Here is a 15,577-nt window from a genome sequence, read left to right as displayed (position 1 = left end):
ACAACAAATTGTTAGAAAACAAGTGAAAGTTACGAAACGAACCAACCGTAACTCCAGAATGAACGTAAGTCACTCCCTAGCAAGGAACGAGTATAAACAAGGAACCAGCAAACTAGCAGAAAAATTTTACTATAGCACAAACTCAACATACTACATCATACAACAGATAAACAGGGAACAGAAAGAAATACTGAGAAACAAAAATTAAAAGACGGAATCGGAAAAAAGAAACCAGATAACCTGCGGAAAACGGACGGTAGTGAATAACTTAAAAATTATGGAGAGAGAAATTTTTAGTAAAGCGCTATTGGACATAATCAACCACAAGCTAACCCGTAACTCGTGAGTAAACTAAGTCACACCCCCAGTCAGCGGGTAGATCCCAACAACAACGCAAGGCTAAGAAAAATTCAGGTTATCAAAGGCTGGGTTCCGTCTCTTCGACCTCGAACGCATAATGGTGTAAAGTGTTTTTCGACGGCGTTTTTTTGGTCAGGAGCGTGTTATCAAGGACCGGAGCTTGTTCTTATGTGCTAACACAATAGTGAGTGTTTTGAGCTCAAGCCCAGGCTTCTGATGTAACGCTCTGTACTCTTTAAGTAATCTAGGATCTTTCTGTTTACGTCTAGACACAATGTCTTCCACTGCATGGATGGAGTACTACGCTTGAGCTGATGGTAAATTTCAGGAGTTTCCCCTCTGGGACAAAACACTATAGCTTGTATACGCTCCTGATACTTTTCAAGAACTGCAATAAGCTGCGAAGGTGTTAAAGGCTTATTGTTGTTGCTTCGATGACGTGAAAGCAAATTATTCGTGCATCATGCCATATAACTAGCCTATTTTTTATCGCGAAAGAAGTGATTCAATTGAAATTGCGCGATTTTCCGGACCTTCAAAGTGTTAGGATTAAAACTCGGACCCGGTAATGCATAGATCCCTCTTTTATAATGGTCTTGTAACGCTTGAGGCAAATTTTTTATAGCGTGATGCAGTGAGCTGGCAGCTAATATACAAACGATATAATGTTTTTACAACATAATTGAATCAGCGCAATTTCCGAATATGATGTTAAACGCACATTTTTCACGACTTTCCAAGAATTAGCTCTTACTTGTGAAACAAATCGGTTGCCTGATATTTTGTGAAAATTGAAAAACTTGACCAAACTTGTTTTTTTTACAACGGTTTAAGCTACCTACTTACTGTAAAAGTCGGAAATTTATGCTAGATTGATCGGGTAGTTTTTTTTGGCAAGTTTTCAAATTTGGTCAATTTTTCAAGCTTTTGTTGCTTTGCGCAATTTAAGAAGTTTATAGCCTTCCTAAACCAAACTCATTAAGATATAACGCAATAATACAATTATCGCATTTTTTTCAAAAATTTTCAAAACAGGCTTTTAAACTCAAAAAATTATAAGGGATGGGTTATCGGTGACCGGGGGAATAGAAAATATCGGATTCGAGGAAAAGAAACCGAAAAAAATTGAGGGGGGTTACTAGATTTGCCGGTTTCTTTAATATTAATATAAAACATCAGAAAGAGTTTCAATTTTGATTGAGTCGTACAAGTTTTTGAAGGTTTGAAGAAGTCTTGTGCTCTTGGACAACTGGAACTGTTCCTTTTTACAATTTGCAGGCTCCGTCTCTTCTTCCCCTCCCCCTCCTGTGGTTTCCTGTGCTGGTGCTCTCGTATACTCGGCTGCTGGCGCGCAATGACCGCTCTTTCTTTCTGAGACAACTGCGATTCAGCGTCTAGGTCAACTTGACCAATTTTCCACCGATTGAACGTTTGGACCTCGTTGGTCGGCCTGTTGGAGCCCTGGTCCATCAGAAATGATTCGCTTTCGTTAACCAGTCTATCTACTGGTTGATAATCTAATCGTCCCCTCGCCCTCACAGTTCTCTCTGGCTGATGGTGCTGATATTGATATCTTTCAATCTGCTGAGGTAGCGGAATTTTGACGCTTCTTCTGTTTTGATTATGGGAGAATTGTAACTTGTTCGCAATTCAATTGATAGTTGCTCGATTTGTAAGACTCAGTGCCCAGAGACATTCAAATGGGTGTTCTCTTTGATTGCTACTGTAGATAAACATAGGCATTTGATACTCGGTTGGAGATTCAACAAGTAGCTCTATTTGATAAGTTTATCACAAGAAGTAGGCTAAAAGCCCGTCGCGGCACCAAAAATAAGGCAGAGTTTTGGTGAGTAAATTCTAGTTATATCACGTATAAAGGCAACTGTTCCAAGTAACATCAAGGCAAAAAAGCGCATCATAAGGGCTTGGCAAATCGATTTTCGGCTCAAATCGCTCACCGATACGTTTTCGAAACATAAAAATATTAAGCCTAAAAGGAGCGCAATCGATTTAATTTTTGAGGTAGGCTCAACGGAAATTATGTTAAACAAACTTTTTCTGAGTTTTCTACGTATAAAAGAACGGAAGGCTTACATGGTTAAGAAATTACGTAATAAAACTTTCTCGCTTTCATTTAAATAGCGTTGCTCATTTACGCAGTAACACCCTAATTGCGTTTTGAAGGACATTGGAGGTCTAATTTGTCAATTCCGGCTACTATTAGGCAATATGCCCGCTATGTTTCTAGTGTTGCCAGTTTTGAAGTGACTTATCAGAGAAAATTTGTCTGATTAGGGTTGCAGGATCGCTTAAATTTGAATCAAATTTATACAGTCAAATTGTATAAAGCCGAATTGAGTTCGATTTACTTTAAAGATATCTTAAGTTTGTTGGCATGTATCGCTAAATATTATTGTTCAATACCGTTCAAGATATTGTTGAAAAAAAGCTTTTTTCCAATTATCTACAAATTATTGAAAGACCTCTAATCGGAAAGGAAGAAAAACGTCCAGTTAATGAAATAGCTGTAGGATATTGATAATACTGTCTTCCATTTTAGACCTGTTAGACCTCGTCTTTTATGTATGTGACCTGCTGGACAAAGAAAGGCGTTGGCGATTTACGCGTGGGTAGAGACTACTGTGCAAGAGGGCGGCAGGAGTCCCTCGATTCTCAATAGGGCATCAAACGGAGCGCGTGGGACTCAGACCGGAATGGAGCCACATCCGGGTACGCAGCAGGCTGCCTTTTGTGCTAGTCTTCCATTATTGGCCCAATTGCCCACTTTTCATCACTTAATCTTTTCTATTTTGTTCAATCTCTATTCGTTTTAGATCAAATACGTTGAGATTGACAAGATTTAGCGAAAAACTTCGAAGGACTGGGTCAGTTTTATTATATCGGGTCTTGTAATCAATTCTAGTGGTTTTGAAGGTAAGGAAACTTTGATAACGGCCGACAAAATGCAGAGAGCTCTTAAAATGACTTTTCACAGCCTCACATTAATTTAGGGAACTTTCTGCAACCCTCGCTTTCATCGTTAGGTCAAATTTGGCCGATTAAAGTTTTTCGGAGAAATACAAAAGTGGTCTCAATGAAAAGATCGTACAAAAGTTGAGAGGATGTTTGGAATGGATCTTTGATGCTGCAAACAGAAGATTCAGTTAAAACTTTTTAAAAAAATCGGCAAAATTTTGTTGTAACAAATAAGAGTAAAAGTCGCTCAACGGCATTTCTCGCCTGAAGTAAACGTAGAACAAAACGTTTTTTAAAGATGAATTTATTGATAATTAACTTTAATTAGCTCTGAGTTCTGATTTTTTCAACATAATCTTCCTTTTTGCTGCTTCTACTACAATCTTTTGCATTGTCATCACCATGACGAAAGACTTTATTAATTGCTGCTCTCAGCTACTGAAACGTCTTTTTAGGCGCTGTAAGTTTGTGCAATACAAAGAATTGTGATCGTATTGGTGTTCTGTCTATTTTTTTAGACTGATTTGTTTTTCCATGGCTTTGAGTTTTCAAAGTTAAAATTCAAGAAATGAGTTTAAATAGAGTCCCACAGGCATTATTAGTTCTTTTAAGTTGTTTGCTACATTTTTTTGGAATTAACCGAATTCAGTCTAAAAAAGCCATTTTTGAGTTTGAATCAAATCTTTAGTGATTGTTCTTTTTTACTTTTGACGAATGGGTCTTGAATTGGAATTTGTGAATGAGAAAATTCTTGGTTGTCTATTTTTCGATGAAAATGCATATTTCACGGCAATTCAAATGCAAAGATATTGTCTTGAATTTAGAAATAGAAGTGAAACAAATGCAGCCTTTCGCGTTTTTTTTTTTCGTTTGTTTAGGGGCCTACTAAAAATTCTACAGCGCTGGCAGATAAGTCTTTAAGCACACAATACACCGTGAGGACTTGAAGTCTAACAACTCTTTTAGCAATATTTTCTTATTGTTTTTTGAATTACACCAATTTTACGTTTTTGACTTTGATGGTCTCTAAAATATCCGTATAGAACATTTTCATGGCTCTCAATCGTTTTCCTGGAAAAGTTAAATATATGGACAACAAAATGAAAATAAATAATTACAGCCGTCTTTTAAGTTTTTTGGTACAACTTCTGTAAATTTCTTTTTTTTTGAATCCTAGTCGCCAAAAAATAACGCGGACAGCTGGGGTCTTACGTCGATTTTAGCGTAAATTATGTTTCTTTCGAAGACATTACCAACCAGAGTTTTAAGCTTTATTTCTTGATTTTTTCACCATTGCGTTTCTTCTTTGAGATAAATAGCCGCACCCTTTTTTTTATTTTTACCACTTGTATAATTTTCTCTTCTTCGGACTTTGCGTTGCTAATAGGGAAATAATCAATTATAAGAACTAGTTTCACAGCAGATGTACTAGAATTGACTGCTAATTTTGGCTTTTTTCCTTGGCTTTGTAGAGAAATAGTGTACCATTTTAGCTGCAGAAGGTCAATTGGCCTGATGCTAATCTGTTTCAATTAATTTTTGGAGTTCTAAAACTGCTCATTTCTTGGTTATGTAGCTAGTATCAACATACTCTTCGAAGAAACAAACTTTTTTCTTTTACCGGAATGGAGCCACATCCGGGTACGCAGCATACTGCCTTTTGTGCTAGTCTTCCATTATTTGCCCAATTGTTCACTTTTTTCCACTTAATCTTTTCTATTTTGTTCAATCGCTACTTGTTTTAGATCAAATACGTTGAGATTGACAATATTTAGCCAACAACTTCGATGGAATGGATCAGTCTTATTACATCGGTTCTTGTAATCAATTCTAGTTGTTGTGAAGGTAAGAAAACTTTGATAACGGCCGAAGAAATCAGAGAGCTCTTGAAATGACTTTTCAAAGCCTCACATTCACTAGATACTTTCTGCTACCCTCGTTTTCTTCGTTAGGCCAAATTTGGCCGACTAATTTTATTAGAGAAAAACAAATATGTTATCGATGAAAAGATCGTGAAAAAGCTGAGAGGATGGTTGAAGTAGATCTTTCAGGTTACAAAAAGATGATTCCGTTAAAAATTTTGTTAAGAAAAAAATCAGCAAAATTTTGTTAAGGCAAATAAGAGTAAAAGTCACTCAACAGGGCATCGTTGGCATTTCTCGCTCTCGCCTGAGTAAACGTAGAACAAAAAGTTTTTTAACAATCAATTTATTGATAAGTAACTTCAATTAGCTCTGATTTTTCACTTTCGTTAATAATCTTCCTTTTTGCTGCTTCTTCTACAATCTTTCGCCTAGTCATCAGCTTGACAAAATATTTTTTAATGGCTCTCCTCAATTGCTGGAACGACTTTTTAGGCACTCTTAAGTTTCTGCAATCAGAAGAATTGTGATCGTATTGGTGGTCTGTCTATTTTTAGACTGATTCGTTTTTCGATGGTTTTGAGTTTTCAAAAATAAAATTCAACAATTGAGTTGAAATAGAGTCCCTATTCAAGCCTTATTAGTTCTTTTAAGTTGTTTGCTACATTTTTTTGGAATTAACCAAATTCAATCTAAAAGTGCCATTTTTGAGTTTGAATGAATTCTTTAGTGATGGTTCTTCTTTTACTTTTGACGAATGGGTCTTGAATTGTACTTGTGAATGAGAAAATTCTTGGTTGTCTTTTTTTTGATGAACAAGCATATTTCACGGCAATTCAAATGCAAAGATATTGTCTTGAAATTAGAAGTAGAAGTGAAACAAATGCAGCCTTTCGCATGTTTTTTGTTTGTTTAGGGGCCTACTAAAAATTCTACAGCGCTGGCAGATAAGTCTTTAAGCACACAATACACCGTGAGGACTTGAAGTCTAACAACTCTTTTAGCAATATTTTCTTATTGTTTTTTGAATTACACCAATTTTACGTTTTTGACTTTGATGGTCTCTAAAATTTCCGTATAGAACATTTTCATGGCTCTCAATCGTTTTCCTGGAAAACTTAAATATATGGACAACAAAATGAAAATAAATAATTACAGCCGTCTTTTAAGTTTTTTGGTACAACTTCTGTAAATTTCTTTTTTTTGAATCCTAGTTGCCAAAAAATAACGCGGACAGCTGGGGTCTTACGTCGATTTTAGCGTAAATTATGTTTCTTTCGAAGACATTACCAACCAGAGTTTTAAGCTTTATTTCTTGATTTTTTCACCATTGCGTTTCTTCTTTGAGATAAATAGCCGCACCCTTTTTTTTATTTTTACCACTTGTATAATTTTCTCTTCTTCGGACTTTGCGTTGCTAATAGGGAAATAATCAATTATAAGAACTAGTTTCACAGCAGATGTACTAGAATTGACTGCTAATTTTGGCTTTTTTCCTTGGCTTTGTAGAGAAATAGTGTACCATTTTAGCTGCAGAAGGTCAATTGGCCTGATGCTAATCTGTTTCAATTAATTTTTGGAGTTCTAAAACTGCTCATTTCTTGGTTATGTAGCTAGTATCAACATACTCTTCGAAGAAACAAACTTTTTTCTTTTACCGGAATGGAGCCACATCCGGGTACGCAGCATACTGCCTTTTGTGCTAGTCTTCCATTATTTGCCCAATTGTTCACTTTTTTCCACTTAATCTTTTCTATTTTGTTCAATCGCTACTTGTTTTAGATCAAATACGTTGAGATTGACAATATTTAGCCAACAACTTCGATGGAATGGATCAGTCTTATTACATCGGTTCTTGTAATCAATTCTAGTTGTTGTGAAGGTAAGAAAACTTTGATAACGGCCGAAGAAATCAGAGAGCTCTCGAAATGACTTTTCAAAGCCTCACATTCACTAGATACTTTCTGCTACCCTCGTTTTCTTCGTTAGGCCAAATTTGGCCGACTAATTTTATTAGAGAAAAACAAATATGTTATCGATGAAAAGATCGTGAAAAAGCTGAGAGGATGGTTGAAGTAGATCTTTCAGGTTACAAAAAGATGATTCCGTTAAAAATTTTGTTAAGAAAAAAATCAGCAAAATTCTGTTAAGGCAAATAAGAGTAAAAGTCACTCAACAGGGCATCGTTGGCATTTCCCGCTCTCGCCTGAGTAAACGTAGAACAAAAAGTTTTTTAGCAATCAATTTATTGATAAGTAACTTCAATTAGCTCTGATTTTTCACTTTCGTTAATAATCTTCCTTTTTGCTGCTTCTTCTACAATCTTTCGCCTAGTCATCAGCTTGACAAAATATTTTTTAATGGCTCTCCTCAGTTGCTGGAACGACTTTTTAGGCACTCTTAAGTTTCTGCAATCAGAAGAATTGTGATCGTATTGGTGGTCTGTCTATTTTTAGACTGATTCGTTTTTCGATGGTTTTGAGTTTTCAAAAATAAAATTCAACAATTGAGTTGAAATAGAGTCCCTATTCAAGCCTTATTAGTTCTTTTAAGTTGTTTGCTACATTTTTTTCGGAATTAACCAAATTCAATCTAAAAGTGCCATTTTTGAGTTTGAATGAATTCTTTAGTGATGGTTCTTCTTTTACTTTTGACGAATGGGTCTTGAATTGGACTTGTGAATGAGAAAATTCTTGGTTGTCTTTTTTTTGATGAACAAGCATATTTCACGGCAATTCAAATGCAAAGATATTGTCTTGAAATTAGAAGTAGAAGTGAAACAAATGCAGCCTTTCGCATGTTTTTTGTTTGTTTAGGGGCCTACTAAAAATTCTACAGCGCTGGCAGATAAGTCTTTAAGCACACAATAGACCGTGAGGACTTGAAGTCTAACAACTCTTTTAGCAATATTTTCTTATTGTTTTTTGAATTACACCAATTTTACGTTTTTGACTTTGATGGTCTCTAAAATTTCCGTATAGAACATTTTCATGGCTCTCAATCGTTTTCCTGGAAAACTTAAATATATGGACAACAAAATGAAAATAAATAATTTTAGCCGTCTTTTAAGTTTTTTGGTACAACTTCTGTAAATTTCTTTTTTTTTGAATCCTAGTCGCCAAAAAATAACGCAGACAGCTGGGGTCTTACGTCGATTTTAGCGTAAATTATGTTTCTTTCGAAGACATTACCAACCAGAGTTTTAAGCTTTATTTCTTGATTTTTTCACCATTGCGTTTCTTCTTTGAGATAAAAAGCCGCACCCTTTTTTTTATTTTTACCACTTGTATAATTTTCTCTTCTTTGGACTTTGCGTTGCTAATAGGGAAATAATCAATTATAAGAACTAGTTTCACAGCAGATGTACTAGAATTGACTGCTAATTTTGGCTTTTTTCCTTGGCTTTGTAGAGAAATAGTGTACCATTTTAGCTGCAGAAGGTCAATTGGCCTGATGCTAATCTGTTTCAATTAATTTTTGGAGTTCTAAAACTGCTCATTTCTTGGTTATGTAGCTAGTATCAACATACTCTTCGAAGAAACAAACTTTTTACTTTTACCGGAATGGAGCCACATCCGGGTACGCAGCATACTGCCTTTTGTGCTAGTCTTCCATTATTTGCCCAATTGTTCACTTTTTTCCACTTAATCTTTTCTATTTTGTTCAATCGCTACTTGTTTTAGATCAAATACGTTGAGATTGACAATATTTAGCCAACAACTTCGATGGAATGGATCAGTCTTATTACATCGGTTCTTGTAATCAATTCTAGTTGTTGTGAAGGTAAGAAAACTTTGATAACGGCCGAAGAAATCAGAGAGCTCTTGAAATGACTTTTCAAAGCCTCACATTCACTAGATACTTTCTGCTACCCTCCTTTTCTTCGTTAGGCCAAATTTGGCCGATTAATTTTATTAGAGAAAAACAAATATGTTATCGATGAAAAGATCGTGAAAAAGCTGAGAGGATGGTTGAAGTAGATCTTTCAGGTTACAAAAAGATGATTCCGTTAAAAATTTTGTTAAGAAAAAAATCAGCAAAATTTTGTTAAGGCAAATAAGAGTAAAAGTCACTCAACAGGGCATCGTTGGCATTTCCCGCTCTCGCCTGAGTAAACGTAGAACAAAAAGTTTTTTAACAATCAATTTATTGATAAGTAACTTCAATTAGCTCTGATTTTTCACTTTCGTTAATAATCTTCCTTTTTGCTGCTTCTTCTACAATCTTTCGCCTAGTCATCAGCTTGACAAAATATTTTTTAATGGCTCTCCTCAGTTGCTGGAACGACTTTTTAGGCACTCTTAAGTTTCTGCAATCAGAAGAATTGTGATCGTATTGGTGGTCTGTCTATTTTTAGACTGATTCGTTTTTCGATGGTTTTGAGTTTTCAAAAATAAAATTCAACAATTGAGTTGAAATAGAGTCCCTATTCAAGCCTTATTAGTTCTTTTAAGTTGTTTGCTACATTTTTTTCGGAATTAACCAAATTCAATCTAAAAGTGCCATTTTTGAGTTTGAATGAATTCTTTAGTGATGGTTCTTCTTTTACTTTTGACGAATGGGTCTTGAATTGGACTTGTTGATGAGAAAATTCTTGGTTGTCTTTTTTTTGATGAACAAGCATATTTCACGGCAATTCAAATGCAAAGATATTGTCTTGAAATTAGAAGTAGAAGTGAAACAAATGCAGCCTTTCGCATGTTTTTTGTTTGTTTAGGGGCCTACTAAAAATTCTACAGCGCTGGCTGATAAGTCTTTAAGCAGACAATACACCGTGAGGACTTGAAGTCTAACAACTCTTTTAGCAATATTTTCTTATTGTTTTTTGAATTACACCAATTTTACGTTTTTGACTTTGATGGTCTCTAAAATTTCCGTATAGAACATTTTCATGGCTCTCAATCGTTTTCCTGGAAAACTTAAATATATGGACAACAAAATGAAAATAAATAATTATAGCCGTCTTTTAAGTTTTTTGGTACAACTTCTGTAAATTTCTTTTTTTTTGAATCCTAGTCGCCAAAAAATAACGCAGACAGCTGGGGTCTTACGTCGATTTTAGCGTAAATTATGTTTCTTTCGAAGACATTACCAACCAGAGTTTTAAGCTTTATTTCTTGATTTTTTTCAACATTGCGTTTCTTCTTTGAGATAAATAGCCGCACCCTTTTTTTTATTTTTACCACTTGTATAATTTTCTCTTCTTCGGACTTTGCGTTGCTAATAGGGAAATAATCAATTATAAGAACTAGTTTCACAGCAGATGTACTAGAATTGACTGCTAATTTTGGCTTTCTTCCTTGGCTTTGTAGAGAAATAGTGTACCATTTTAGCTGCAGAAGGTCAATTGGCCTGATGCTAATCTGTTTCAATTAATTTTTGGAGTTCTAAAACTGCTCATTTCTTGGTTATGTAGCTAGTATCAACATACTCTTCGAAGAAACAAACTTTTTACTTTTACCGGAATGGAGCCACATCCGGGTACGCAGCATACTGCCTTTTGTGCTAGTCTTCCATTATTTGCCCAATTGTTCACTTTTTTCCACTTAATCTTTTCTATTTTTTTATTCAATCGCTACTTGTTTTAGATCAAATACGTTGAGATTGACAATATTTAGCCAACAACTTCGATGGAATGGATCAGTCTTATTACATCGGTTCTTGTAATCAATTCTAGTTGTTGTGAAGGTAAGAAAACTTTGATAACGGCCGAAGAAATCAGAGAGCTCTCGAAATGACTTTTCAAAGCCTCACATTCACTAGATACTTTCTGCTACCCTCGTTTTCTTCGTTAGGCCAAATTTGGCCGACTAATTTTATTAGAGAAAAACAAATATGTTATTGATGAAAAGATCGTGAAAAAGCTGAGAGGATGGTTGAAGTAGATCTTTCAGGTTACAAAAAGATGATTCCGTTAAAAATTTTGTTAAGAAAAAAATCAGCAAAATTCTGTTAAGGCAAATAAGAGTAAAAGTCACTCAACAGGGCATCGTTGGCATTTCCCGCTCTCGCCTGAGTAAACGTAGAACAAAAAGTTTTTTAACAATCAATTTATTGATAAGTAACTTCAATTAGCTCTGATTTTTCACTTTCGTTAATAATCTTCCTTTTTGCTGCTTCTTCTACAATCTTTCGCCTAGTCATCAGCTTGACAAAATATTTTTTAATGGCTCTCCTCAGTTGCTGGAACGACTTTTTAGTCACTCTTAAGTTTCTGCAATCAGAAGAATTGTGATCGTATTGGTGGTCTGTCTATTTTTAGACTGATTCGTTTTTCGATGGTTTTGAGTTTTCAAAAATAAAATTCAACAATTGAGTTGAAATAGAGTCCCTATTCAAGCCTTATTAGTTCTTTTAAGTTTTTCCTACATTTTTTTCGGAATTAACCAAATTCAATCTAAAAGTGCCATTTTTGAGTTTGAATGAATTCTTTAGTGATGGTTCTTCTTTTACTTTTGACGAATGGGTCTTGAATTGGACTTGTGAATGAGAAAATTCTTGGTTGTCTTTTTTTTTGATGAACAAGCATATTTCACGGCAATTCAAATGCAAAGATATTGTCTTGAAATTAGAAGTAGAAGTGAAACAAATGCAGCCTTTCGCATGTTTTTTGTTTGTTTAGGGGCCTACTAAAATTTCTACAGCGCTGGCTGATAAGTCTTTAAGCAGACAATACACCGTGAGGACTTGAAGTCTAACAACTCTTTTAGCAATATTTTCTTATTGTTTTTTGAATTACACCAATTTTACGTTTTTGACTTTGATGGTCTCTAAAATTTCCGTATAGAACATTTTCATGGCTCTCAATCGTTTTCCTGGAAAACTTAAATATATGGACAACAAAATGAAAATAAATAATTATAGCCGTCTTTTAAGTTTTTTGGTACAACTTCTGTAAATTTCTTTTTTTTTGAATCCTAGTCGCCAAAAAATAACGCAGACAGCTGGGGTCTTACGTCGATTTTAGCGTAAATTATGTTTCTTTCGAAGACATTACCAACCAGAGTTTTAAGCTTTATTTCTTGATTTTTTTCAACATTGCGTTTCTTCTTTGAGATAAATAGCCGCACCCTTTTTTTTATTTTTACCACTTGTATAATTTTCTCTTCTTCGGACTTTGCGTTGCTAATAGGGAAATAATCAATTATAAGAACTAGTTTCACAGCAGATGTACTAGAATTGACTGCTAATTTTGGCTTTCTTCCTTGGCTTTGTAGAGAAATAGTGTACCATTTTAGCTGCAGAAGGTCAATTGGCCTGATGCTAATCTGTTTCAATTAATTTTTGGAGTTCTAAAACTGCTCATTTCTTGGTTATGTAGCTAGTATCAACATACTCTTCGAAGAAACAAACTTTTTACTTTTACCGGAATGGAGCCACATCCGGGTACGCAGCATACTGCCTTTTGTGCTAGTCTTCCCTTATTTGCCCAATTGTTCACTTTTTTCCACTTAATCTTTTCCATTTTGTTCAATCGCTACTTGTTTTAGATCAAATACGTTGAGATTGACAATATTTAGCCAACAACTTCGATGGAATGGATCAGTCTTATTACATCGGTTCTTGTAATCAATTCTAGTTGTTGTGAAGGTAAGAAAACTTTGATAACGGCCGAAGAAATCAGAGAGCTCTTGAAATGACTTTTCAAAGCCTCACATTCACTAGATACTTTCTGCTACCCTCGTTTTCTTCGTTAGGCCAAATTTGGCCGATTAATTTTATTAGAGAAAAACAAATATGTTATCGATGAAAAGATCGTGAAAAAGCTGAGAGGATGGTTGAAGTAGATCTTTCAGGTTACAAAAAGATGATTCCGTTAAAAATTTTGTTAAGAAAAAAATCAGCAAAATTTTGTTAAGGCAAATAAGAGTAAAAGTCACTCAACAGGGCATCGTTGGCATTTCCCGCTCTCGCCTGAGTAAACGTAGAACAAAAAGTTTTTTAACAATCAATTTATTGATAAGTAACTTCAATTAGCTCTGATTTTTCACTTTCGTTAATAATCTTCCTTTTTGCTGCTTCTTCTACAATCTTTCGCCTAGTCATCAGCTTGACAAAATATTTTTTAATGGCTCTCCTCAGTTGCTGAAACGACTTTTTAGGCACTCTTAAGTTTCTGCAATCAGAAGAATTGTGATCGTATTGGTGGTCTGTCTATTTTTAGACTGATTCGTTTTTCGATGGTTTTGAGTTTTCAAAAATAAAATTCAACAATTGAGTTGAAATAGAGTCCCTATTCAAGCCTTATTAGTTCTTTTAAGTTGTTTGCTACATTTTTTTCGGAATTAACCAAATTCAATCTAAAAGTGCCATTTTTGAGTTTGAATGAATTCTTTAGTGATGGTTCTTCTTTTACTTTTGACGAATGGGTCTTGAATTGGACTTGTGAATGAGAAAATTCTTGGTTGTCTTTTTTTCTGATGAACAAGCATATTTCACGGCAATTCAAATGCAAAGATATTGTCTTGAAATTAGAAGTAGAAGTGAAACAAATGCAGCCTTTCGCATGTTTTTTGTTTGTTTAGGGGACTACTTAAATTTCTACAGCACTGGCAAATAAGTCTTTAAGCGCATAATACACCGTAAGTACTAGAAGTCTAACAACTCTTTTAGCAATATTTTCTCATTCTTTTTTGAATTACACCAATTTTACGTTTTTGGCTTTGATGGTCTCTAAAATTTCCGTATAAAACATTTTCATGGCTCTCAATCGTTTTCCTGGAAAAGTTAAATATATGGACAAAATATGCAAATAAATAATTGTAACCGTCTTTTAAGCTTTTTGGTACAACTTCTGTAAATTTCTTTTTCTTGAATCCTGGTCGTCAAAAAAACAACGCAGACAGCTGGGGTCTTACGTCGATTTTAGCGTAAAATTTTGTTTCTTTCGAAGACATTACCAACCAGAGTTTTAAGATAACTTTTATTTCTTGATTTTTTCACCCCTGCTTTTCTTCTCTGAAATTAATAGCCGCGCCCCTTTTTTACCACTGTTAAAATTTTCTCTTCTTCAGACTTTGCGTTGTTAATAGGGAATTAATCAATTAGGGCACTAGTTCCACAGCAGATGTTTTTAGAATTGACTGCTACCTTTGTCGCTTTTCCTTGACTTTGTAGAAAAAGAGTGTACCATTTTAGCTGCCAGAGGTCAATTGGCCTGATGCTAAGGTGTTTCAATTATTTTTTGAGTTCTAAAACTGCTCATTTCTTGGTTCTGTAGCTAGTATCAAAAGACTCTTTGAAGAAACTTTTTTACTTTTACAGATTAATGTTTTCACAACGTAAGCCTCTTGTTAACAATGTTTATACGAGCTATTTTTAACGATGTTTATACGAGATATAACACTACCAATTCTTACCTAAATAGTCCCCCTTTTTGCTGCTGAACTGCGCATAATCAAAAATTGGTTGCAGACGAATTAAGAACACTCATGGAGGTCAATTATAGGGGACTTTTCTGATGATCACTTAGCTATTGTTACTGGGTCGGAACTTTTTCTGATACCAATCGTACTCGTTTTTAAATACTCTCGAACGAGATTTATGATAATTACATTAATCTTGTTGGTTTTAATTTTTCGTGAATCCTGTTTGCCAATATAACGGCACTAGTTTCACAGCGAATTAATTTAGAATTGACTGATATTTTTGGCTTTTTTCCTTAATTTTGTTGAAAGAGTGTGGCGGTTTTGCTACAAAAGTTTAATTGGAATAATAACTTTTGGAGTTGTAAAACAGCTGTTGTCTTGGTTATGTAGCTAGTATCCCTTTACTCTTCGAGGAAAACTTATTTTTACATGTTACCATTTTCACGCACGACTCACGACTTATTTTCCTTACATTCTCAACTGCAAAGAGTTTATAATTCAACTAAAATTTAAGCAATCTAGGGAATAAGGATGAAATCAAAATCAAATATTTTCAGGAGGGGTTGAAAGTCGATTAATCTTGAATTTATGTCGTACTGCTTTATGTTTACAATGTTTATAAGAGCGATTTTTGCCTTAGATTATTTTTACTTGGTATAATACTACCAATTCTAACCTTGATAGTCCTCATTTTAGCAGCTCAACTGTTCGTAATCAAAAATAGATTGCTGACCAATTCAGAACACCCATGGTGGTGAAGTGTAGAACAGTTTTTTGATGATAACTTAGCTATTTTTACTGAGTCGGAACTTTTTCTGGTACCAATCGTTCTCATTTTTAATTGCCCTCAAACGAGGTTTGTGATAATTATCATAAGTCCTGTTGGTTCGGTAAGAGTCTTTCCATACTATCGGACTTTTGCGTAATAATTTCCTGTTTTTTGACTATTCCACTTTCTGTACTCGGAAATGGGATAAGGAAGCAAAACTCGTAAGGCATTATGTCACCGAG

The 15,577-nt window shown here is 34.7% G+C and overlaps 1 protein-coding gene across 1 annotated transcript in view; it reads left to right on the top strand.

The window, feature by feature from the left end:
- Positions 1-15,577, top strand: part of LOC142344923 (dopamine receptor 4-like) — a 108,395-nt gene that overhangs the window by 11,740 nt on the left and 81,078 nt on the right. Inside the window, exon 2 of the mRNA XM_075396999.1 lies at positions 2,921-3,090. The gene's annotated coding sequence lies outside the window, so the exon portion shown is untranslated. The remainder of the gene's footprint in view (positions 1-2,920; positions 3,091-15,577) is intronic.

Source organism: Convolutriloba macropyga, chromosome 8 (assembly GCF_964194025.1).
Source record: "Convolutriloba macropyga chromosome 8, txConMacr16.3, whole genome shotgun sequence".
Taxonomy (NCBI): domain Eukaryota; kingdom Metazoa; phylum Xenacoelomorpha; order Acoela; family Convolutidae; genus Convolutriloba; species Convolutriloba macropyga.
The sequence above is the reverse complement of the archived record's forward strand: the minus strand, read 5'-3'. Positions and strand labels throughout refer to the sequence as shown.